The following is a 26,412-nucleotide window of genomic DNA, read 5'->3' on the forward strand; positions in this document are numbered from 1 at the left end:
TGTTGAATTTCCCCTAGTTGCACCTAAATTGGTTTCAACAGATTTGTTCACAGGAACAACCTGATAGTTTCTAACCTGCTTCATCATGTGAAGTAAATTCTCAAGTTACTTAATTAATAGCCATTTGAAATCTAACCTTGTCTGAAAAGGAGGACGTGGGGCTGAGGAAAGGAAAAGTCCTCTTTACTGTTGTCTAAAACTTACCTCCTCCCCTGCTAGATAACATTTTCCCACCACACAGAGCTTTTAGATTTTATTTATTTGACAGACAGAAATCAGAAGTAGGCAGAGAAGCAGGCAGAGAGAAAGGGGGGAAGCAGGCTCCCTGATGAGCAGAGAGCCCAATGCAGGGCTTGATCCCAGGACGCTGGGATCATGACCTGAGTTGAAGGCAGAGGCTTTAACCCACTGAGCCACCCAGGCACCCCACACGCAGAGCTCTCAATCCCCTGTGCAAGACCCTACATTGTGACCACTAGCAATGTTTTCGATCACAGGTCATCCAGTTCTTCTGTAAAGGACTAGATAGCAGATATTTTCAGCTTTGTGGACGGTGTGTGGCAAGGGCTCATCTCTACCACATTACACAAAAGCAGTCATCGACAGTGCGTAAACAAATATGCATGGGCTGTATTCCAATAAAACATCACCTTTGAACACCAACATCTAAATTTCATAAAATGTTCAAGTGTCATGAAGTAGTCTTCCTTTGATCCCCTTCCCCCATCCATTTAAAAAAGAGAAGAAAATAAAAAGAAAGAAAAAAACCCCTTTCTTAGCTTGGGACCATACCAAAACAGCCAGCATGAGGGATTTGGCCCACAGACTGGAGTCTGCTGACCCCCTCACCGAGTTCTGCAAGTTCTCCGATGGAGAGATTGGTGGGCTTTGAGCCAGGGAGGGCTGTGCTCTGGCATATACATAGGATTCACTGGGCATTTATCCAGTGTAAGTTCTATACTTAGCTAATCCTATTCAGGAATGGAGGGACAGACCACATAAGTTCTTTTTTGTTCTTTTTCTTATTTATAAAGTGATGCTCATTATAACGGATTCTGTATTTGCAAATTCACCTACTTGCTAAAATTTACTTGCAAACCCCAAATCAAACATGTGCTGCATTTAGAGTCATTCTCAGACAGGTGCAGGGGGCAAAACATGTGAATTCACCTCTTGAGCAAAGCCCCGTGGTTACAGTCAACAAAGATGACATCCTGCCTTCTTATTTCGGTGCACATGCCATGAAAAAGTGTCCTTGTCGTGGTCTTTTTAGCACACTGTATTTTGCTTTTTTGTGCATTTTTTGGTGACTTTGTTGCTTAAAATGGTCCCAAAGCGTAGCACTGAAATGCTGGTTAGTGTCTCTAGGAATAAGAAAACTGTGATGTGCCTTATGGAGAAAATGTGGGTGTTGGAGACATTTCTTTCAGGCATGAGTTACAGTTCTGTTGACCATGAGTTCAATGTTAATGGATCCACAATACACAGTCAGTAAAGTGCCTTGAAACAGAAACACACATAAACCAAGGTTATATATTAATTGGTTAATGAAAATGTTGTGACCAGAGATTCACAAGAACCTAACCCTGTGTTTCCCTTAGAAGGTGCTTCAGCATTTACTAATCCAGTCCTAATTCAGTTATACAACAGAACTTCCACAAAAAAAATGAGAACGGACTGTCTACATTTTTACTGACATTAAAAAGAACTTGCTGTGATATCCCGTATGTCCTCTCTCCTTATGAATTGCCTTTAAGGTTTACTGAGGAAGGTTGAAGTTAGTTTAAATGAAGTTTTTGGATTATTTCATAATTTTAGGTTTGCATGATTCCCCAGTTTCTCATTCTCCAGATAAATGGGCTGTTGCCTGGTAGATGGCAGAGAAACTTATCTTCAATAAATTCTTCACTTGCAGATTAAACACCCCAGGACGAAAATCCCAGCAGGATTCTGTTGGAAACTTGGCAGGTGAACACTTTGCCATGTTGTAAATATTCAACACCGTTTTGTAGACGATCTGAATGATATTAAATATCAGTCATAATGAATAACCTCAACCTATATATTCATGGTAAAGTCATCCAGGGTCTTATAAGAGAACTGGCACCTTTATTATGGGTGTGATTTTCATTTGCAAACGTTGCATAAAAGGCCCTGGCTTTGTCCTCTGGAAACACATCATGTGAGGTGGTCCAGCAGGGGAAGTGATTTGGAAAAGGAAGAGGATGTTGGGAGTTGATACAACTGAGAAGTGAGGTGTAGGCAGAGCCAAAAAAGGAAAAAAGAAAAAAAGTTTCACATGCATTTAGAAGATTAGTAAAAGTAAGTTGATGTGTCTTAGGGACATATAAACACACTCGTTTTGGTTAATGATGAACTTCTCCTGACCAAACAGTCTTTCTGTGATTGCTGATGCCATCACTGGCATTGATTGAACTCTTCGTCATGACCTTGGCTTCTCCCCCAAGCATTTCTAAATATTAGATGACATTACGGTGCTTACTAGATGCCAGGCGCTATTTTAATTATCAACTTTAAATATATTAACCCATTTAATCCCCAAATAATCCTATGAAGTAGGGACGGTTATTGCCATCTTCGTTTTAAGACGATAAAACAGACAGAGAGAGGTCATGTGACTTGCCCTGGGTTCCAGCAAATATCTGGCAGAGCCGGGATTTAAACCTGGAAAGTCTTGTTCCAGGGTCCTTTTTTCGCCTCACTACTGCTGCTACCCTGACTCTCCAGAAAGCGATGACTGTGGAAGAAACCCAGCTCTGACACACAAGGAACGTTTAGGGGCTACTCCTGTTAGCGGCAATATGCAACCCAGAACTCATCTTCCTTTCTGTTCGTTTCTCTCCCCCATCCCTCTCTTTCAGTTCTAATTTTCATATGTGAAGTTCCTCATTTTTGAGTAATTTAACCACCATCACAGTCAAGCTTAAACAGTTCTATCACCTCAAACAATCCCTCCATGCCCCTGCATCGTCAGCGCTTTGCCTCCACCAGCCAGAGACCGAGGGATTTCAGTCGGGGTCCCTGACTTCCAGGGGACCCTTGTATGGATTTCAAGAATGGAACTTGGATAAGTGTCAAAATTACATCTTTAAAAGTGTAATTTTTTTTCACTCACTTCTACTTAAAAATCAGTACTCTTTCAGTTCTGAATATAAGTAACCAACTACAGAAATATTAGCGAAACAGGTCACTTGGTCTCAACAGAAATCGTAGATAATCTTCTATCACATGACCGTGACTGCCTGTATCCCCCAATTCTGTTCACAGTCCTGATTAGATTGAAATTATGGTACACCTGACCTTGCTCTTTACTGCATTAATAAACACCTTTGTTATTATATCACAATTTTTTATATCACAAAACTTTTCTCTGTAAAAGGACTCAACGACCTGACTGATTTTTTGGGTAAGATTTTATTTATTTGACAGAAAGGAGAGAGAGAGGGAGAGCACACAAGCCAGGGGAGCAGCAATGGGAGAGGAAGAAGGAGACTCCCCACTGAACAGGGAGCCCAATGTGGGGCTCGATCCGAAGAGCCTGGGATCACGACCTGAGCTGAAGGCAGACGCTTAACTGATTGAGCCACCCAGGTGCCCTGTGAATATTTTGGCAGACGGAGTCACTGGTACCTTATTCTCCCGTCATCCCAACCAACATTTGCCCAGAATGCAAGATAGAGAAATGAATATGATTCAGTCAATGACCAACCAGACTGGTGGAGGAACCATGCAGCTCCCTTTCTTGGGGAGCCATCTTCCTTCACAGACAAATGCCCCCGCTGCCTTCTCTCGAGGAGGATTGTCAAGCAGCACCACCCACTTCTTCTATGGGCTCTGCATGGACTGCCGAGACTCCCTCTCTCTCCCAGCACTCTGCAACCTGCCACAGAGCTCACAGAGACCATACGCACCTCAGAAAGATGAATCCGCCATCTGTGAGCTCCAGACTGACTCCAAGAGGGAGATGTCAAAACATAACACCTAACTTTAAAGACTAGGCAGGAGCTGAGAATTCACCTTCTCCAATTGTTTGCAGTGGCTTTGTGATCTAGATTGTATTAAACACCCATTACTTGTACTTTGGTCTGTCACCCCCGAATCAATGATTTCCTTCTTGATCTATTAATATAGTGAACAAATGGATAGAAAAAGGAGGATGGTAACGGGCCATTTTCCTCAGATATATAAATGGCGAATAAATAGAAGGAAAAAAATCCTCAATGTCACTGATAAGAATAAATATTAAACAAGATAAGAATATTTCTCTTATCAAAATGTCAGAAGTGTAATTATTTTATAAGACAAATGAATTGTCATAAGACATATGTTGACTACCTTAAATCTTAACATGGAAATTCGTATTTGGAATAAGACCCAGTTCTTTCTTAAAGAAAAAAAAAAAAAAGACCCAGTTCTTTCTTTTGAATATCAAAAGATGAATTTGAAATTTGCTCAGGTGGCTTGGCTTGATTTTTGAAGCAGATATCAAGAGGCAAGGCTAAGGGGCACCTGGGTGGCTCAGTGGGTTGAAGCCTCTCCCTTTGGCTCGGGTCGTGGTCTCGGGGTCCTGGGATCGAGCCCTGCATCGGGCTCTCTGCTCCGCGGGGAGCCTGCTTCCTCCTCTCTCTCTGCCTGCCTCTCTGCCTACTTGTGATTTGTCAAATAAATAAATAAAAATCTTAAAAAAAAAAAAGAGGCAAGGCTAAAAGAATGAACACGAGATTCAAAATCACAAACCAAATAAAAGCAATATTAAAAAAGCCATAGATGCTGTCAACAGCACTTCAGCTTTTGTTAATTAGAACTTGGCCACTGTGGCCAGGCTGGAACTTCCCACAACAGGAAGGTGGCTGACACGCCAGTGCTTCCCAAGATTCCCTTGTCTTGCTTTCCGCAGTGTTATGATCTCTCTTCAGCAATTAATATTCCATTTATAGTATTTCCATAATGTTTTCTTAACAATTACCCAAAGCCTCAATGTCGCTGCTGCCTCACGCTTCCTCAAGCGCATCGTTTTCTCAGCAAAAGCCTATAACTCAGAGAGGCTGTCTAGCACACGTGAATTCATTCTGCTGTCCTTAGAATGTGGACGGAGATAAACTTAACGGGAAAGAGAAGCCAGAATTCGCAGCACGGGTGAACCTTCTGCTCACCCAGTTGAGCCCCACACCCCTGAGGGGAAGCAGGACCTGGTGGCCCGAACCCCCTGTGGCAGTCCCGCAGTAACTCTGTTCCCACAGCACACCCCACTGGCCGCTGGGGGAAGTTCACCCCGCAGGCGCAATTTATAAAAACGAAATCCTGACTGCTGGTCTACCAACTAAATTTCATGTCTAATCAATTTGGAATTCAAGAGCCATAGTCTCCTTCTGCCCCTTCAGCTTCAGCAGAAACACCAGTACTTTAAAAAAGGAGTAACAACAACAACAACAACAACAACAACAACAACAAAGGAGTCACAATTCTGTAGGCGAATTAGTTACATGTCTCATTCCATTAAATCCACCCAATGCTGCTTGTCCTTGCTACAAAGTAGAGACACAATAACATTTATTTTACAAATGAACCACAGCAAGACAGGTATTACTATTGACCTTATTTTTTAGAAGGCTTGGAGGTGTTGGGTAGTAACTCACCAAAGGCTCTAAAGAAATTAAGTGTGCAGTAAAGAGTAGAACCCATCCAACCAGAGTTCAAGCTTTCAAGCTTACTGTCTACACTGCACTACTCCTTTTTTTTTTTTTTTTTTAAGATTTATTTATTTGAGAGAGTGAGTTTGAGAAAGCATGAGCTGGGGGGTGGGGAACAGGGGAGAAGGACAGACAGACTGAGCTGAGGCAAAAGCTTAACTGAGCCACCCAGGCACCCTTGTATTGCTCCTCTTATTCTTAAATGCTAAAATAAGCTTTCAGCGTTAGAAGAAAAGGAAAGAAAAAAAAAAAAAAAGAAAAGAAAGAAAGAAAACCACCTGTCGCATGACAATTAGCTTCAAAGCCTCCCATAACAGGTAAGGCCTCTTTATGCCTGACAGTTGCTGAAGTTCTGAAGAGAGCACAGGCTGTTTCCTGAGCAGCTCATACAAAGGCAGCTCCAAGGACATGCTAGTCAAAATGGGGCATAATCACATGATATCATTACCAATCAGAAGTTAAAAACAGAGTGGGCCAAGTTTGGAGCCTCTGGAACATACTGGGATTTAACAACCCTTTTCTTCCAATTAATTAGGTGTGTATATGTGTAGGGCACTATACATAAGGTATGGATTAGGTTCGGATGGGCTTATAATAGAGACTTTCCTTATTGGGGATCTAAAATAGACTTTTTTAAAAAAGATTTTATTTATTCACTTGACAGAGAGAGAGAGATCACAAGTAGGCAGAGAGAGAGGGGGAAGCAGGCTCCCTGCTGAGCAGAGAGCCCAATGCAGGGCTTGATCCCAGGACCCTGAGATCAAGACCTGAGCTGAAGACAGAAGCTCAACCCACAAATATGTGTGTGTGTGTGTGTGTGTGTGTGTGTGTGTGTGTGTGTGTGTGTTTGGGGTAAAGGTTCCTGGAGATTATCTGAGAGAGTTGCCATAGGAGGTTCCAGAAGGGGGTGGAATTGAGATGGGGGCTTGGATGAGAGAATTTTCCTACTCACATTATCAGCCATCCAGTGGTAGTAATGTTTACCTGGAGGGGCGCCTGGGTGGTTCAGTCGTTTGAGCAGCTGCCTTCAGCTCAGGTCATGATCCCAGGGTTCTAGGATCAAGTCCCGAGTTGGGCTCCTTGCTCAGTGGGGAGCCTGCTTCTGTCTTTGCCTGCCACTCACCCTGCTCGTGGTCTCTCTCTCTGTCTGTCAAATAAATAAAATCTTTAAAAAAAATTAATGCTTGCCTGGAGCCCAATGTCAGGAAGGGCTGTGAGACATGTTCTGAGTTTTCTACAAAGAAAACATGTTTTGCTGATTAATAATGTCTGCCCTGGCAAGGGACATGAGGGTGATCCATTTACTGCACATTTAGTCATGACTGGAACATTCATGGAACTGCCATATCTGTTCCTCACAACAGAGGTACCTCAGAGCTGCCAACCAGGTCTGAGAGGAAAGATCACAGTGCAGACCTGGGACTTTTAAATTAGAAATAATTTGAGCTGTAAAAACCCAAGGGTCCATGGGATTTATCCTCAGTTGTGAGATGATAAACCCACAGATGCTCTTGGGAGGTCCAGATGACAGAACAATCACTTGGGTGAGAAACAGGAGGGAAAAAAGGCGAGCAATATGGCTGAGAATTTGTATTCCACACTGGCCCAAGATGGAGAGTTTTGCAGATTTGCTATTTATTCAGGAATTACTATTTCTTGGGTTTCCTATTTTTCTTATTTCTTTTTTTCATCTCTTGAAAATCTTTAGCAAAGTCTGCTTGGAAAATGTCAGCCTGTCTCCTGTGTGCTGAGGGAAAATAAAGTTTTGGTTAAGGTTTGTCAGCATATAAGTGGAGGGGAACTGCCCCCTGGTGGTAGATTTGGAAAATCCCTAGTGTGTCTAAGATGCCCCAAAGTGTTGGAAGCACTCAGGGCTCAAGATTTTCCATGAGAGAAGTAGTGGTAAAAGAACTCTGGGAAACAACTGCATATTATATAATTTACACTCTCATATTACTTAATATATTATACATATGATTTCCCTTTCTTGGCAGTTTACAATATTTGATAGTATTTTAAGCCCCTAAGAAGTCCCACAGTAAAGAAATTCTAACTCCTTTTAATTCAGCTTTTCCTAAAGTTACTTGAACATAGACATGATTATTTTTAAAATTAACCTAACATTTTGAGAGACATAAATCTTAAGGGGAACGAAAGAATATAAGTTCACGTTTTCTTCCAATATGGAGACTCCCTTTCCAGAGCTTCCCTGATAAAGTCTAGAAAACTTATGTTTTTATGTATAGCATTCTCTTTCATCTCCTCCAACATTGTCACTAGTAAAAAGCTGTGTACATGGTAAAGGATAATTTCCAGTTGGAGATAAAATATTTACATATTTCAAGTCACAAGCTTTTGCTGAAGAAAAACTAATAGAGCATCAATACACTCAAATTTTTCAGGTGTAACTATCCAGTAGAAATTCTAGAAATGATCATGCAGTTTATAGACCGCTCTCCTGATACTACAGCTCTTAATAGTTAGTAGGTAGGAAAACACACTGTGGGCTCTGGAGCCATATTTCTGGTGTCGATACCTCTCACCAGCTGTGTAACCTTGAGCATGTTACATAACTTCTCTGTTCTCAATGTCCTTCCTCATCTCTGAACTGGAAATAACAGTCTATCCTAGTCTTTGAAGATTAGATGAGTCAATACATGTAAAGCCTTAAGAGTGCCTGGCAGTTAGCAATTTGTGTTTCTGAATTTGAGCTACTAAAGTCAAAATTATGAAGCATCATTTAAAAGGAAAATAATTCTTTTCCCTTTAAAAATATTGTTCTGTCATTTTGGGCCATGACACCATTAAGAAATGTGGGCTATCACTAAAATGTATTAGGATGATATTTTAGCTATTAACTTTTTAAATTTGGAAATACTTGGAAATGTTTCCTCTTAATGTTTTTTACAGTTGCAGTAAAACTATATACGTAGGATAAAACTTACCCTTCGAACCATTTTTAAGTGTACAGTTGTGTGGCATTAAGTCCATTTATGCGGTTGGGCAATCAACTCCACCGTCCCTCTCCAGAACATTTTCATCATCACAAAATGACACTCTGTATCCACTAGGCGGTGACTCCTCATTTCCTCCAGCCCCTGGCAACCATCATTCCACCTTTGGTCTCTATGAATTTGACAACTCTAGCAACCTCATATAAACGGAATCATACGATATTTGTCATATCATGTCTGGTTTATTTCACTTAGCAGAAGTCTTCAAGGTTCTTCCATTTTGTACCATGTGTCAGAATTTCATTTCTTCTGGTTCCTGACTAATATTCCATTAGTATGGATATATGTATACACCACATTTTGTTTATCAAATCACCTATCAATGGATGTTTGGCTTGTTCCTACCTGTTGTTACTGTGAATAATGCTATCGACATTGGTGTATCAATATCTGTTCAAGAAGACTTTGTTTACTGTACTTTTACATACACACCCAGGGACAGAAGTGCTAGATCACATGGTAATTCTAGTTCAATTTTTTGAAGAATCACCATACCGTTTTCCATAGGGGCTGCACCATTTTGCATTCCCACCGACAGTGCACAGGATTCCAATTTCTGACCAGCCTCACCAACAGTTATTAGAAATACACACACACACGTACACACCCACACAGTAGCCATCCTAACGGACATGAAGTGGTATCTTATTGTGGAATTTGATTTGCATTTTCCTAATAATCAGTGATGTTGAGTATTCATCGTTTTTAAGGGGTTTTGAAGCAGACTTTCATAGGAAGGGCACATATTTTGATCCCTACCATTCATCTGACATTTAGATTTTTCTATATTCATACACATCTTTGATGATTTTAAAGTTATTTCTTGCTTTGAAGGGAAAAAAGAACTCATGTTGGTTTTCTATTTATTTTAATTTATTATTATATTTTTCCTTAGATGTAATTTAGCCAGTCTGTTTTATCTGAAGTCTAGAAGCTACACATTTTCCAGGAGCCTAGAAAGATTATTTTAGAGCTAAAAAAGAAGAAAACAAACTTAATGGCTTCTAAATACAAGAAAAAGACCTACTCAACCTAAAGTAAGAAATATTTAAGTTAAATTAAATTTCGCATTGATACAAAATTACAAAAATTAACATACTGTCAAACTTTGTTAGTTGATAAATTAATTGTAGTTTATATTAAATTACATTATGGTTTAGAATAATTTCAAGTTACATTTTTTTCCTTGGCATGAATCATCAAGGATACAGGATGAGTCTTGAAGAATTACAGCCAATAATACACTAGATGAGTTTCATAAAACAAATAATTTCAAAATCAGAATTAAAAAGTCTTTTAAAAAGGAATAGAGCAAAAATTTCTTTAATGTGGGATATGTGTGTGTTTTAATATGCTTGATATCATGTAGGGTGAGTATCTAAATGTAAAAATTACTAGGGCTGACAAATATTTTTAAATGTCCCTCACTGTAATAACTCAAATTGAAACAAATTAAACTTATTAAAAACCTCTGCCCTTTGAGGCACCTGGGTGGTTCCGTTGGTTAAGCACCTGCCTTTGGCTCAGGTCATGATCTCAGGATCCTGGGATTGAGTCTGATTAGTCTCCCTGCTCAGTGGGCTCCCTCTGTCCCCCCAACCCCTACTCATACTCTCTTTCTCAAATAAAATAAAATCTTCAATAATAATAATAAATAAAAACCTTTGCCTTTCAAAAGACAACATAGAGAAAATCAGCTAGACACTGGGAGAAAGCATTTGCAAAGCATATATCTGAGAAAGGACTTGCATCCAGAATATATAAAGAACTCTCAAAATTCAATAAGAAAACAAAACACCCAATTTTTTAAAAAAAGCACAAAAGATTGAATCAGACAGTTCGCTGAGAAGATATATAGATGGAAAGTTAGACTATGAAAAGATATTTAGCAGCTGTCTTTTAGGAAACGCAAGTTAAAACTGCAACGTGTTGTCAGTACATACCTATTTGAATGGATAAAATGGAACAAGACTGGTCATACCAAGTACTGACAAGAATGTGAAGGACCTGGAACTCTCTTTCAGTGCAGGTGGGGCGTAAAATTGTAAAACCACTTTAGAAAGCAGTTTGGTGATTTCTCAAAAGGTTTAACGTATACCTACCGTGCAATCCAACCATCCCACTCCCACAGGACATTTACACAAAAGAAGTGAAAGCATATAGCCACATAAGGATTTATACACGAATATTCATAGTAGCATTATTTGTAATAGTAAAAAACTAGAAAACTCAACTGTCCACCAATGGTGAACAAATAAGCAAATGGAGGTTATTCATATAATGGAATTCAACTCAACCATAAAAAGGAGCAGAACATCCACAATCCTAGAGCATGGATGAATCTCAAAATAATGAAGCTGAGTGGAAGATGCCAGACAAAACGATTCACAGTGTAAGATTTCATTTTCATAAAACTGTAGGAAATGCAAACTAATATACAGTGATAGAAACAAGATCCATGGCTGTCTGGGGCAAGGGGGGGGGTAGGTGTGCCAGGGGAATTACAAAGGTACATGAGGAGACTTTTGGGAATGATGGTTGTTTTCATTAATTTGATTATGGTGATGGGTTCATGAGTAGAAACATACGTCAAAACTTATCAAACTGTTCACTTTACTTTTTTATTTTTTTTGGCTTTTCAGCTCTAAGGTGTTGCTTCATTTTATTGCCAAAACAGTGCTTGAACATGCAACAGAAGGTACGACACGGTTCTCAGAGGATCCTTTTTCTTAATAATACTTGAAAATATTTTGTCATTTTCATCGTTCTCCTTTCCCTCTTTTTGCCTTTTTGGTTTTTTTGTTTGTTTGTTTGTTTCAAATTTTTGTTTAAATTCTAGTCAGCATATAATGTAATATTGGTTTCAGGAGAAGAATTAAGTAATTCATCACTTACATACAGCACCCAGTGCTCATCACAAGTGGCCTCCTTAATCTCCACCACCCATCTAACCCATCCCCTGCCCACCTCCCCTCCAGCAACCCTCAGTTTTTGTTCTCTATAGATAAGAATCTCCCATGGTTTGCCTCCCTCTCTCTTTTTTACCCCACTTCCCCTACAATCACCTGTTTTGTTTCTTAAATTCCACATGAGTGAAATCATGTGGTATGTCTTTGTCTGACTGACTTATTTTGCTTGACATAATACACTCTAGCTCCATCCACGGCATTGCAAATGGCAAGATTTCATTCTTTTTTTTTTTTTTAATATTTTATTTATTTGACAGAGAGAAATCACAACTAGGCAGAGAGGCAGGCAGAGAGAGAGGAGGAAGCAGGCTCTCAGCGGAGCAGAGAGCCCCATGTGGGGCTCGATCCCAGGACCCTGGGATCATGACCCGAGCCAAAGGCAGAGGCTTTAACCCACTGAGCCACCCAGGCGCCCCAGATTTCATTCTTTTTGATGGCTGAGTAATATCCCATTGTGGGGTATGTGTGTGTGTACACTTTTTTTGTTTTCTCGAGACACAAATGACACACAGCTCTGTGTCAGTTTAAGGTGTACAGTATAATGACTTGACATAAACATATTGTGAAAGTATTACCACAATAAATTTAGATAACATCCCTCTCCTCAGATAGTTACAACATTTTTTCCCTCAAATTATGCACTTTATTTTTTATCTCTTTATTTTTTAAAGTAAACTCTACATTCAACCTGGGGCTCAAACTCATGACCCTGAGATCAAGAGTTGCATGCTCTACTGACGGACCCACCGAGCACCCCTGAAATTTTATACTCTGAGTATGCACAGTTTATGGCTGGCCATTTATACCTTCAGGAATCTGCTAAGGAAAGCCCTCAGTTGTCACAATTAAACAATGCACAGGTATATAAAGGGGTGTGCACCCTTCCATATATTCTCTCTACTTACATAAACTTGTGACCATGGGATAGGGTTTAAACATTTTGGAAAATGGGGAACCCATTAAAATGTTATTTTTATGGAATTTTATTAGGGTTTTAAAAAAATCTGTTATGCATAAAAATTTCTGGATGTTCCGATATTGAGGCTTATTTTTTATAGCCAACATGCCTTAGATGCTTTACCCGCAAAGGGGATATAAAACTAGAAATACAAGTATCTTGCTTTGCAGGAAGTTATGAGATGGAGGAGTCCGTCTTCATTGAGGGTGGGATAAGACCAAATTCTTTCTATATCAAGAGCCTGTTTTCCATAAGATATCATTTAATCTAGAAAAGGAAAATGATTTCGCATTTTAAATTGTAATTAAATTTGTACTCCAGGTTAAACATTGCAGAGGGATATTAGATGTGAACATGTTCAATTGTAAACAGACCTTTCAGGACTGTTTTGGCAGCAGACTGGAAAATTGTACACTCCATGGTTTTACTACAGGTCAGGATGACTTAAAGAAAACCCTCCAATTCAAAAAATGTTAAAATATATGCTTCCTGTGAAAAATGCAAAAAATTCACAAGTATATAGGACAAAGTTTTCTTCTCTCCTGCTCTGCCTACTCATTTAATCTTTTAGACAACTGCCATCAAAATCTGCAGGTATTGTGGGGCGCCTGGGTGCCTCAGTGGGGTAAAGCCTCTGCCTTTGGCTCGGGTCATGATCTCAGGGTCCTGGGATCGAGCCGCACATCAGGCTCTCTGCTCAGCTTCCTCCACTCTCTCTGCTTGCTTCTCTGCCTACTTGTGATCTATGTCTGTCTGTCAAATAGATAAATAAAATCTTTAAAAAAATCTGCAGGTATCTTTCCAGACTATATTGTACCCGTGGACATGCGCGCGTGCACGTGTGTGTGTGTGTGTGTGTGTGTGTGTGTGCCTGCTTTAATTTTTATTTTGTTCCTTTGTTTTTTCTTTCAAGTTTTAAAAGTTCTGATAAAACAGGACATAAATCTGCCATTTTCATCATTTTCAGGTGAACATTTCACTAGCATTAATTACAGTCACAATATTGTGCAACCACCACCAATGTCCGTCTCCAGAACTTTTCCAGCACCCCAAACAGTAGCCATTAATCACTAACCCCCCATTCCTCCCTCATCCCCAGCTCCTGAAAATTTCTACTTGCTCTATAAATTTCCCTTTTCCAGATAATTCATGTAAGTTAAATCGTGTGATGTTGGTCCTTTGGTGTCACTTAGCGTAATGTTTCCAAGGTTCATCAATATTGTAACACGTATCAGAAGTTCGTTCCTCTTTATGGCTGAAGAATATTCCACTGAAGACCAAATTTTGCTTGTCCATTCATCCGCTGATGGACATAGGGTTATGTTCATTTGCTTCCAACAAACAGTCTTTGCTATACTATTTGCAGAGCATACACAATTCCGGCAGGAAACCCTTAGCACATGTCATGGGCCACATCGTTCTATTGGATGGAAATACCATCACTTATTTACTGCTTTTCTATTAACAGATAATATAAACTGCTCCCATATTTTTGTTATTAAAACAACACTAGAGCGAACGCACAGCATTTTGGACTCATACCAGTTTGTCTGGAAGATAAAGTTCTATTATCTGGTTAACGGAAATGTGCATTTAACATTTTGATAAATACTGCCAAGTTAGCTTCCAAAAATATTGCTCTTACTGACAGTTTCATTAACAGTGACTCTGAGAGCCTTTTTGTCCATGTCTTCCCCACGGAGGGTATTTAGAATTTTTTTTTTCATCCTTGCCAGTCTGACAGGTGCAGTTGGTTATTTAAACAAGGTATACTATAATTGGGGCTGATATTCAGTAACAATGCATGTATGCAGCTGCATTGATATTAAAATACTAAAATTTCTCCATAATGGTGGGCAAGTGATCACTGCCCTGAGCCCCACCCTTGAACTCTGCCCACCTCCACACAATCCTGCATCTGAAGGGTAAACATCCTGCCCAACCGTACAGGTCTACAACTGTTCAAGTTGGTCCTTATTTGCGTTGATGAGTCAGCATTTAGAATCTCGCTCCTGCTCCCATGAGGCTAATTTTTTGTGAGGTCCACTGATTATCTCCCTGCTCTAGTTCCAAACCTCTAGTCCTGTAAAGCAATCATCTGTCTCAATAACAAGACCTGTGCTCCTGAGATCAGGGACCCCGTCACTTTCTTTCATTCTGTCACTCCCAGAATGGTTTCTAAGTACATCATATATAGCAGCTGCTGGACCAGGATCCCAGAATATTACCATGAAAACACTATCCTGGGCCTTGCAGAACTTACAGACCAGTAAGGAAGGTAGGAAAAATAACTGAAGAACCAAGTAAAGAAAATAATTCCCTGTAAGAATGAGTGCCATAGAGGAGACAGGCTCTAGTGATGAGTGAATGAATGTTTAACTCCTGCCCTTTTTGCCGATCTGTGCATCCTGTTACCTACTTTATTTCTTTTTATTTACCTACTTTATTTCTTTAAATTTTAAAAATTTATTCATTTGAGAGAGAGAGACAGAGGGAGCATAAACAGAGGGGGGAGGGTCAGAGTGAAGAAAGAAGCAAACTCCCCGCTAAGCAGGGAGACTGATGTGGGATCTAGAACCCGAGCTGAAGACAGATGCTTAATTGACTGAGTCACCCAGACGCCCCTCTCTTCTACCTACTTTAAATAGCCAAGCTCATCACCTGTCAGATGGCAAGGATGAAAAGAATTTTCAAAGTTCCCGGTTGGTAGGATATGGACAAAAAGGCTATCACATTTACTGTTGATAAGAATGTCAGTAGGGGCGATATTTTGGGAGATGATGTCATGGGGTAGGGTTTCTCTTTAGCAGACAGGTCTGAGACAGACAGAAAGGAGCATGCAAGGGGGTCAGGAGCAGGGAGGGAGGGCTGTGCTGGGTAGTGAGCGCAAAGGCTCATGGGTAACGTGTCACGCAGATAGTGTGTGCAAAAGAGCTGGTGTGATTCAGAGGGACAGGAAGAAGGAATGAATGAGCCCAGAACGCTAAGAGGGAGAGGGGTGAGATAAGTGACCACGGCCAGATCATACCATGCCTTACAGATTACAGCCAAGAGTCTGAGATGACCTGATTTGTAATTTAAGATCCTACATCACTTAATGTTTATATTTTCTGATTCTTCTCAAAGTACTTAAATGACTAAGAGTTTGAGAGCTTTTATCCTTAATGTCATGGGTTCCCGGGATAGCGGCGTGGACAGTGCCTACAATCGCGGGGTTAGACGGTCCCCTCCGCTTCCCTTACATCTTCTAGGCTCCTCCACATCCTACTCCACAAAGAACCAACAACGGTAACTTCCATCCCTGAAGGACACTCTACTTTGTTCAGTGATCAAATCGGCTATGAACTACTGAGCCCTGTTTGTGAGCTCGCCATTCTTCCAAGCGCTTTGTATCTATTAATTCGTCTCATCTACTCATCCTCACCGACTCAAAAAAAAAAAAAATGAGGCAAAGAAAGATTAATCATTTTGGCCACACTCATAAAAGTGGTTCGTGGAAGAGCAAGAATCTTGAGTCCGTGTCCTTGATGGCTAGGTGACAATCCTCCCTGGCAGGCATGTGGACATTGTAATCCAAGTATTTATTTCACTCAAGGAAGCATTTTGAGTGACTGCGAAAATACTGTTCTGAACTGTTGTACTTTCTGCTTGTGCACAACCCATACTTCTGCATGTTATACGTCAATATCCTTCAAATTACCTTTGTGCATCAAATAGGGACTTTTGAGATCAGCTAATGAAGAAACATCTGAGATATCATACAGTGAGACTACCGACACGCCTGGCAGTTTGGTTTGCATAGCACTGCCATAATGAAATATTTCATTGCCCCTCTTATTATCTTATAAAAAGCAGTGGAAAATGGGGCAAAAAATCCCCTAAGTATTAATACTAAATGTACAAAGCACACATTTATTACAACAAAGCTAAGCATGAAAATCATTGCATGCATGAAAACAATCAACCATTAGCTTGCTCAACTGCCCACTAGACTTCGCGGGTCAAGTGCTCAGCTGTGAACAAAAAGATAGTAATTTTACAACCGAGAGTATAAAATATTAGAAATACACTGGAGGAAACGTGTCGATGGCGCTGGGTAATTAGTGCAGGACTTACTAGGTTTTTGTTTGTTTTGCTGTCTGAGAAGAGAACCCCTTTATAAAAACCAAGTCTATTATTCAACTTTTGGGCATTTTGGTTTCATTTGAGAATAGGAAGCTAACTGCATGTACTGATTTTCTTCCTCATGGCTAGAGCACAAATATTTTGATGTTAGATCATATCATGTATCCTATCCTATCCTATCCTATCCTATCCTATCCTATCCTATCCTATCCCCATTTGACAAGTCAATGTACACTCACGCATGGGCATGTAGAAACCCACTCTCTTGTTCTAAGCCATCAGACTTCAGCATAAGACAGATGTCCGCTTACCTTACTAGTAAGTATTCTCTTGCCCTCTTTTCGTTTTCACTGTAATAATCTTCAGATTGGATTGGCCGTGCACAGATGTCATCTTTTTCTTTCACACATTCTTTCTTCTGGATTTCTCATCAAAGCCTGTAACACAGAAAAGAGAGGCTCCTTAACTTCTGTATGCGCAAAGGAAAGAACTGGAGCTCTCAGATTGGTGATACTTCTAATTTACTTCTAATTTTCCCTTGGCTGGCTACAGTTTAATCACAGTTTTAGAAATTTACCCTAATGAGATCTCAAAATACAAATGAAACTGAGGCAATCCTCAACAACTAGAGATCTGGTACTGATCTGGCCCCTTCCATAATGCATTTCATTGACTAGAGGGTGTCGCTGTCTCTGGAGGGGAGATTCTGCAGGGCTAACCCTTATTACAGTAAGCTGTAAAAGCAGGGCTGTGAAAATGGGAGTAATCAATAAAACCTCCCCTCCGAATCCATGTTCCAGAGTCACCGGAACCAGGATAGCGCTCCCCAATCTCATTTTTAACAGCTGTCAGTTGTGGAGAGAAGGGAATGCATGTCATGAATACTGATGAAATTTAGTGTGTGTGTTATGCCAGAAGATGTTCATTTACATGTACTTGGCATTTTCCCTATAAAAGAAAGGGCAATAGCCATTCTTCAGAAGCTCTCCGAGAGTCAGGAAGTGAGCTTCTCCTTGTCAACTATGGGCCAAACTGTTTCACACACACCGGTGTGCACAAACTGGACAAGAGGGCGGAAGCGTCAGGGGTGGCATTCCCTGGTTTGCCATGTGGGTAAATAAAATTCAACTGTGGGACCAGCCCGGCAGCACCTTCCCACTCCACCCGCTCCTCAGCTCTCCCTGGGCAAGGACACAGGGGTGACATGGAAGATGGCGGCAGAACGCAGAAAGAACTCGGTACGATTTGTTCATCAGTGCCTTGGCCCCCGTCTCCTTACTGACACCATGTGACCCGTCCATCTTTTGTAACAGGAGTACCACCACAATGATGGCATGGTTTAGGTCGGGAGTCTCCTGCAGGCAATATTTTCAGTATCCTTTTGGGACAAAAATAGATTTGTTTTAGGAAACAGAACAGTTCACTTATCTTTGACTCTTAAAGCTAGTAAGATACTTATTTTATGTAAGGTATTTCCCAGTAAACATTAAAATGCTAACTAAATTAAACTGAAATAGTGGGATCTCAGATTGCTAGAGCGTAGCCATGGGACTAGGGTGATGGTTTGGGTAGTACCCAACCAGGAGGAAGACCTCTCACATCTCCTAGGTCCCATGGCTTCCAGCTAAAAGACTGGGTTTGGAATATATTAGAGGTATAGTGTAGTCCCAGACTCCACTTTACAGATAAGATAAAGGCAGCTCGGAGAGAGAGAAGGTGTCTTGCAGAAGGATATGGGGGGAATCGGCACTATGACGACTCAGTACATTTTCTGCATTATCAAAACATCTCTCTATAACTTTCATGTGTCCACCAGGTAACATAAGTTCCTTGAGGGGTAATTAAGTCTTATAAATAATAATAGAACAGGCAGCATCTGGCATCAGGTATAAGGAAACTCATTAAATCCCTTACTTCTTTAGTGTTAACAAAGACTGCACAGTTGATAGCAGCTCAGATCACAAGGGCAGAAAAGAGAGGGGCGCCTGAGTGGCTCAGTTAAGTGGCCGATTCATGACTTCGGCTCAGGTCATGATTTTAGGATTAAGATTAAGCCTGGCACTAGCCACCACACTCAGCGGGGAGTCTGCTAGAAGATTCTCTCCCTCTTCCCCTCCCCCCACTTGGGCTTGTTCTCTCTCTAAAATAAATCAATAAGTCTTAAAACAACAACAACAAGGACATAAAAGAGAGAAACAGATATTTCCCGATTGCCTGGAAAGGCAACTAATCATTGCGTGCCCACCATAAGCCATACAGTATGGGGGGCAAATCACTCACATTGCAGCTGATGCTTCTAGGAACTCTGAAAATCATACAGGTTTTTGTTTTGTTTGTTTTTTAAAGATTTTATTTATTTGACAGACAGCAAGCACAAGTAGGCAGAGAGGCGGGCAGAGAGAGAGGAGGAAGCAGGATCCCCGCTGAGCAGAGAGTCTGATGCAGGACTCGATCTCAGGACCCTGAGATCATGACCTGAGCCGAAGGCAGAGGCTTTAACCCACTGAGCCACCTAGGCACCCCCATACAGGTTTTATTATATTACGAAGATGAGGAAACAGAGTTGGGGAAATATGGTACCTTGTCTGAGGTAATACACAGCTAGTGAGTTCTTCGTTGTTTTTGTTTTTTCTTTTTTAAATTTTAATTCTTGCATGCTTCATATACAGTGTTATATAAGTTTTGGGTGTACGATATCATGATCCAGCCCTTCCATACATCACGGGGTGCTCATCGCAAGTGCACACCTTCATCCCCAACACCTATTTTCCCCCATCCCCCCACCCACTTCTCCTCTGGCAACTCTGTTTTCTATAGTTAAGAGTCTGTTTATTGGCTTGTCTCACTTTTTCCCCCTTTCCTCGTTTGTTTCTTAAATTTCAGATATGAGTGAAATCATATGGTATTTGTCTTTCTTTGATTGTCTTATTTCACTTGGCATAATACTCTCTGGCTCCCTATGTGTCCTTCCTAAAGAGAAATAAACTAAAAGCACTATGGGAATATATTCCACAAAAACTGGTAGCACTTATGAAGGATATGTCTTTAAGATCTTTGAATATACCAAATATGCAAATGCAATTAGAGCATATCCTGTAACTTCCCTATAAAACTCAGTGAAGGATACTTGTGATATTAAGTACCCGAGGGTGAACAAAGTCGTTCAAGGTCTCAGCAAGTTAGGGCAGATGACATATGATCACCTCTGTACCAGTTTCCTTAGGCTGTCACAACAAATGCCATATGCTGGGTGGCTCGAATGGCCTTCACAGCTCTGGAGGCTGGAAGCCCAAGATCAAGGTGGCAGCAAGGGTGGTTTCTCCTTTACAGGTGGCTGCCCTCTAGCTGCCTCTTCCCACGTCTTTTCTCTGTGTGCCTACATCCCTGGTGTCTCTTAGTATGTCCTAATGTCCTCTTCTTATAAGGACACCAGTCAGACTGGATTAGGGCTACCTTAAAGCCTCATTTTATTTTTCTTTAAATTCACATATAATTAATAAACAGTGTTATGTGGGTTTCATGTGCACAATAATGTGATCCAACAATTCTATACATAACTCAGTGCTCATCACAATAAGGATCCTCTTAAACCCCTTCACCTCTGTCACCCATCCCCCACCCAACTGCCCTCTGGAAACCATCCGTTTGTTCCCTATAATTTAGGATTGGTATTTTGTTGTTCTTCTCTCTCTCTCTCACTCTCTCTTTCTTTCTTTTTTTTTTTTCATTTGTTTTGTTACTTAAATTCCACAGATGCAGCATGCCTGGGTGGCTCAGTCTGTTAAGTGTCTGCCTTTGGCTCAGGTTATGATCCCAGAGTCCTGGGATCGAGTCCCACATCAGGCTCCTTGCTCAGCAGAGAGCCTGCTTCTCTGTCTGCCTCTGCCTGCCACTCTGCCTGCTTGTGTGCTCTCTCTCTCTGACAAGTAAATAAATAAAAAAATTTTAAAAATTCCACAGATTAGTGAAATTATATGGTACTTGTCTCTCTCTAATTGACTTATTTCACTTAGCATTATAACTTCATCGATCTATCCCTGTTGTTGCACATGGCAAGATTTCATTCTTTTTTATGGCTGAGTAATATTCTATTGTATATATATATATACACCACATCTTCTTCATCCATTCATCTATTGATGGACACTGGAGTTGTTTCCAAATCTTCATTATTATAAATAAACTTGTAATAACCCTAAGGGTGCACGTATCTCTTTGAATTAATGTTTTTTGTTTCTTTAGATATGTACTCACTAGTGGAATTACTGGATCATGTGATAATTCAATTTTTAATTTTTTTGTGGGACATGCATATTGTTTTCCACAGTGGCTGCTCCAGTTTGCATTCCCACCAGCAGTGCACAAGGGTTCCTTTTTCTGCACAGCCTTGCCAACATTTGTCATTTCTCATGTTACTGATTTTAGCCATTCTGACAAGTGTAAGGTGATATCTCATTGTGGTTTCCTTCCCCCCCCCCCTTTTTTTTTACATGAAGAAAACTTTAAAATTTTATTGACATAAAAGACTTGATTAAATGAAGTAATATATTCTATGGTCATCAATATGAAGATATTGTAAATATGGCAGTCCTTCCCAAATTGTTTCAAACATTTATCCTGATTCCAATAAAAATTCCAGTTGAATTTCTTTAGGCAAAAATAGGAAATGGCTCAGAACTTTAGAGTTTAGAACATAGCTTTGCTTTGCAATTTCCTGATGATTAGTGATGTTGAGTATCTTTTCAAGTGTTTGTTGGCCATCTGTATGTTATCTTTGGGAAAATGTTTCTGCATATTCTTCTGCCCATTTTAAAATTGGATTATTTGGTTTTTGGGTGTTGAGTTGCATAGATTCTTTATATAGTTTGGATATTAACTCTTTATTGGATATGTCATTTGCAAACATCTCCCATTCAGTACGTTGTCTTTTTGTTTTGTTGCTGGTTTCCGACACTGTGCAAAAGCTTTTAACATGGGGGATTCCCAATAGTTTAATTTGCTTTTGTTTCCCTTGCCAAAGGAGACATCTAGAAAAATGCTTCTATGGCTGCTATCAAATAGATTACTGCCTTTATTTTCTTCTAAGAATTTCATGGTTTCAGATCTCACATTTAGCCTTTATTCCATTTTATTGTTGTGTCTGGTGTACAAAAATGGTCCAGTTTCATTCTTTTGCAGGTAGCTGTCCAATTTTCCCAACACCATTTGTTGGACAGATGGTCTTTTTCCTACTGAAAATACTGTTGCCTCTTTGTCAGAGATTAATTGGCCACATAATCATGGGTTTATTTCTGGGCCCTCTAGTCTGTTCCATTGATCTATGTATCTACTTTTGTGCCAGTACCATACTGCTTTGATTATTAGAGCTTTGTAGTATATCTTGACATATGGGATTGTGATACCTCCTGTTTTGTTGTTCTTTTTCATGATTGCTCTAGAAGCCTCATTTTAACTTAATCACCTCTTCAAAAGTTTTATCTCCAAATATAGTGACATTCTGAAATATAAGGGGTCAGAGCTTCAGTCTATGCATGGTAGAACACAATTAGCCCAGACCACCCCCTAAGTAACTGCTTCTGGTGTCACGCCAGTGCAAACCCAGGTACTAGAAAAGTGACAAAGCTGTTACATGCCATCAACTTTCAGTGTCACTTCAAAGATTTAAAACCCTCTAAAATCTGAATTCCAGAATCTCAGGGTCTACTACAGGTTTTACATTTAAAAAAACAAAGGAGGGAAAGGTCATGATGCAACAAACTTCAATCACAATGGTCTAAATGGGGGTCAGAAAACTATTGCCTGTGAATTAAATCCAGACCTCTGCCTAGTTCTGCAAGTAATTTTTTTTTTTTTTTTTTTTTTTTTTGGGCACACAGCCACATCTAGTCATTTAAAGACTATCTATGGTTACTCTTCAGGTTGAATAGCTGTGCCAGAGACACAAGACCAAAAGTATTTACTATCTGGCCTTTCACAGAGATAGCTTGCCAACTGCTTTAAACTACGTTGGTTGGGTCTCTTTACCATAGGACTTTTCAGGGTCTGGAAAATATATATTTCAAACTTCAAGGGGGAGGACATACAGTAAAATTGCATCTTGCATGGGAAATGATTTGTAAAGTTAACTCAAAGTGAAAAGGGTGTATGGTCACAATTAACACTGGGGATCCCTTAAGGGAAGTCCCACACCAGAGTCCATCTTTGCACATCATCATCAATATGGCCAATTTTTCCTCCAAAGTTGCAACAGATAAAATTGTTTTTGAGCACCACATGAAAGAGTTGGCATTTTTATTTTTATGGGCCACTTGTATACAAAGTTGCCTACCTTTAAATACCAGAATCCCTGTAAGCATGGTAAGAAATTTGAAAGAACTAATATCTACCAAGGAATGGGGAGTCAGGATACCAACTCACACCTACATTTTGAATTTGCCGATAGGTACTTGATTTGACTTTGCTGGAAGGTTTTTGAGTTGGGTTTGTTGTTGTTGTTTGCATTGGTCCTCAGTTTAACCTCTCCTATCCCATATCTCTTGAGCCCCCAACGCCAGAAGCTTGTAACAGGACCTGTGTTCCATGGAATGCAGTTAGAGAAATGCAGAAATACTCAAACCATGGGTATCATGGATCAATCGATTGGACAGAGGACATGTATGATGCTTCCTTAACACTAACTGTAAGAGAAGTATAGGACAAAACCACAATAAGACACCACTTCATATCCATTAGGTGGGCTATTTTCAAACTGAAAATTAATAAGTGTTGGTGAAAATGTGGAAAAGTTGGAATCCTTACACATTAGAGATGGGAATTTCAAATGGTGCTGCCATTGTGGGCAGTTCTGGCTAGGAAGTTCCTTAAAAAATTAAACATAGAATTACCATAAGATCCAGGAATTCCAGTCTGGGTATCTACCCCAAGGAATTGAAAGCAGGGACTCAGACAGTTGTGCCCCTGTTCATAGCTGCATTATATGTTTTATTGTTCACAGTAGCCCAAAGACAGAACTAACACAAGTGTCTACTGACAGATAAGTGGATAAACAAAATGTGGTATATATATGCAATGGCACTGTATTCGTTTTTAAAAAGAATGGAATCCTGATGGATTGTGGATCCATCTCAAAAACACTATATAGGTTGAATAAGCCAGATGTGAAAGGACATATATTGTATGATGCTGCTGGTACGGGGTGCCTAGAGTAGTCAAATTCATAGAGACAGAGGGGAGAAGAGAGGTTATCAGAGGACAAGGGGACTGAAGAAAGGAAGTCACTATTTAATGGACACAGAGTTCCAATTTGGAATGATGGCAAAGTTCTGGAGATGGATGGTGATAATGGTTGCAAAACACTGTGTATATAATTAATGTTGCTGAGTTGCACATTTGAAAATAGTTAGAATGGGGGGGCACCTGGGTAGCTCAGTCAGTTGGGCTTCTGACTCTTGGTTTTGGCTCAAGTCATTATCTTGGGTCTGTGAGATCCAGCCCTGCGTTGGGCTCTGCACTCAGAGTGGAGTCTGCTTGAGATTCTCTCTCCTCTCCCTCTTCCCCTCCCTATGCTCGCATGAGCTTGCTCTAAAAGAAAATAAATAAAATCTTAAAAAATAAAAATAAGATGAAAATAGCTAGAATGGTCATTTTTTACCTTATGTATATTTTTACAATAAGAAAATACGCAGGAAAAAAATTAAAAGAAGTGTAGTAGCATAACTGCAGGGATGGGGTTGGAGAGCGCCTAAATTGTTTATACAGAATGTCCCATTCTGCTACAAAAATATGAGCAGCTGACAAATCCTTGAGTTGCTTAGGTGACAATATCATAGCTTAGAAGACAGAGGAAGCAGCGAGAGGAAGTGTTATTCCAGGAAGAACTTTTGGGCAATAGAGAAATGAAGCACAAAAGTGGTCACATTCCCTTGGAGGTCAAAGTGGTATTGGCAGGACGCCGGGGTCCTCCCGCAGCTCCTCCAGTGACGGAATCCATGTCCAGCACAGCCTCACTGCCCCGCCTCCATGCACACTGCCCTGCTCACCTTTCCATTCGCCCTATCCACTGTCTACCCAGCAGCCTGAGGGAGGGTGAAAACACAGCACTATGCAAAGGAAAATGTGGCAAACTCCGGTCCATGTGCCCATCACCCAAAATGAACTAATGTTGTTCTTCACATCCATTTACTCTTTCAAGAAATAGAACCACACAGAATTTAAACCGCCCAGTTCACACATGTGCGTGCCTGTGTGTGTTTGTGTGTCATGTCTACCCAAAACAATACATCCTCCAGTCTTGTGGTTTTTACACTTTTTATAAAGCGTATCATGCTGCATATGGCACTGTAGTCAACATTGCTTTTGAGCTCTTTTCACTTTGCTGCATGCAGATCTAGGTCATGAATTCTTGTATAGCGCTCTATCAGACAACCATATCATAGTTTTGTTTTCCTTTTCTGGACTGATGTCTATTCGGACGGTGTCCAGTTTTTGGTCTTAACAAAGGATGCGCCAGTGCACACCCTCCACGGTCCTTCAGGGCCCAGATCTCTCCATTCAGTGGCAGAGGCTGTCCCAGCACATTCATACTGTGGCAGCCCTGTGCACCTGCCGGGCATTCTCCTGCTAAGTCCAACTCTCTTGGGGGGGGGGGGGGCGTTTGGAAGTGGGGGAGGGTTCTTTTGTGAGCCGGGGGTGGAGCAGAGCTGCGATGTTGAATTTTCTAAGGTACATGAAAGTCCTGAGTGACAAAGACTTGTCCCTTGCAAAATGCCGAGAGCTCCTCCTTGGAGAAACACTGTTGATTGCTTACGGTCTGCAATAGAATCTGTTGTAGAATATGTGAAATTTCAAGTCTAACTAGAGAATGACAACTTACTCTCCCAAGTGCCTGTTTACCTCAATTCCTTGCCAAGTGTGACTTGTTAACTCAACCTTTTGAATTTCTGCTACTCCAATAGGCATAAAATGATACCCTGGGATTTTACACTTGCATTTCTTTCTTTGATCAGGGAAGTGGAAAGCCTTTTTGCAATTTTATTGCTCACTGATGTCTCCCCCTCAGGAAAGTGCCTGTTAATAAGTGGCCCATTTTTCTACTAGATAGTTTGAGTTTTCCTTATGAACTAAGAGGAATTTGCTAAAGATTCTAGAAATGTAGCCTTTGTTGGTTATATCAGGTTGCAAATATCTTCTACTGGCTTGTCGCTTGCCTTTTCATTTTATGATGTTATTTTGTGTAGAAGTTATACATTTGGATATAGTGAAATCCATCAAGCTCATTATTCTTGAGTGTGATTTTTGTGTCTCTAGCTTATAAAATCCACTCTATCCCAAGGGTATAAAGATATCCTATTCTTCCCTCCCTAAAGGTTTTGAATTTTTACATTCTATATTTAGGTTTTCAATTTATCTCAATTTATTTTTGTACAAAGTGTAAATTAGGAAGCTTCTGATATTCTGAAGTTTGATACTCATTTACCTCTGGTAGTCTATGTTTTCCATTCTGAATTTCAACACCTCCTGTGAAGGGTCCATGCATGTTCAGTCCATCACTGGGTTCTCTATTCTGTCCCATTGATCTATTTCTTAATCCCCCCCCTCTAATAATACAGTGTTTTAATTACTATGGCTTTATAACA

The 26,412-nt window shown here is 40.3% G+C and overlaps 1 protein-coding gene across 1 annotated transcript in view; it reads right to left on the reverse strand.

The window, feature by feature from the left end:
* FRMD4B (FERM domain containing 4B) overlaps nucleotides 1-17,172 on the reverse strand; it is a 219,629-nt gene extending 202,457 nt beyond the window's left edge. Inside the window, exon 1 of the mRNA XM_045991687.1 lies at nucleotides 17,089-17,172. The gene's annotated coding sequence lies outside the window, so the exon portion shown is untranslated. The remainder of the gene's footprint in view (nucleotides 1-17,088) is intronic.
* Between the last annotated feature and the right edge of the window lie 9,240 nt (nucleotides 17,173-26,412).

Source organism: Meles meles, chromosome 20 (assembly GCF_922984935.1).
Source record: "Meles meles chromosome 20, mMelMel3.1 paternal haplotype, whole genome shotgun sequence".
NCBI classification, from domain to species: Eukaryota; Metazoa; Chordata; class Mammalia; order Carnivora; family Mustelidae; genus Meles; species Meles meles.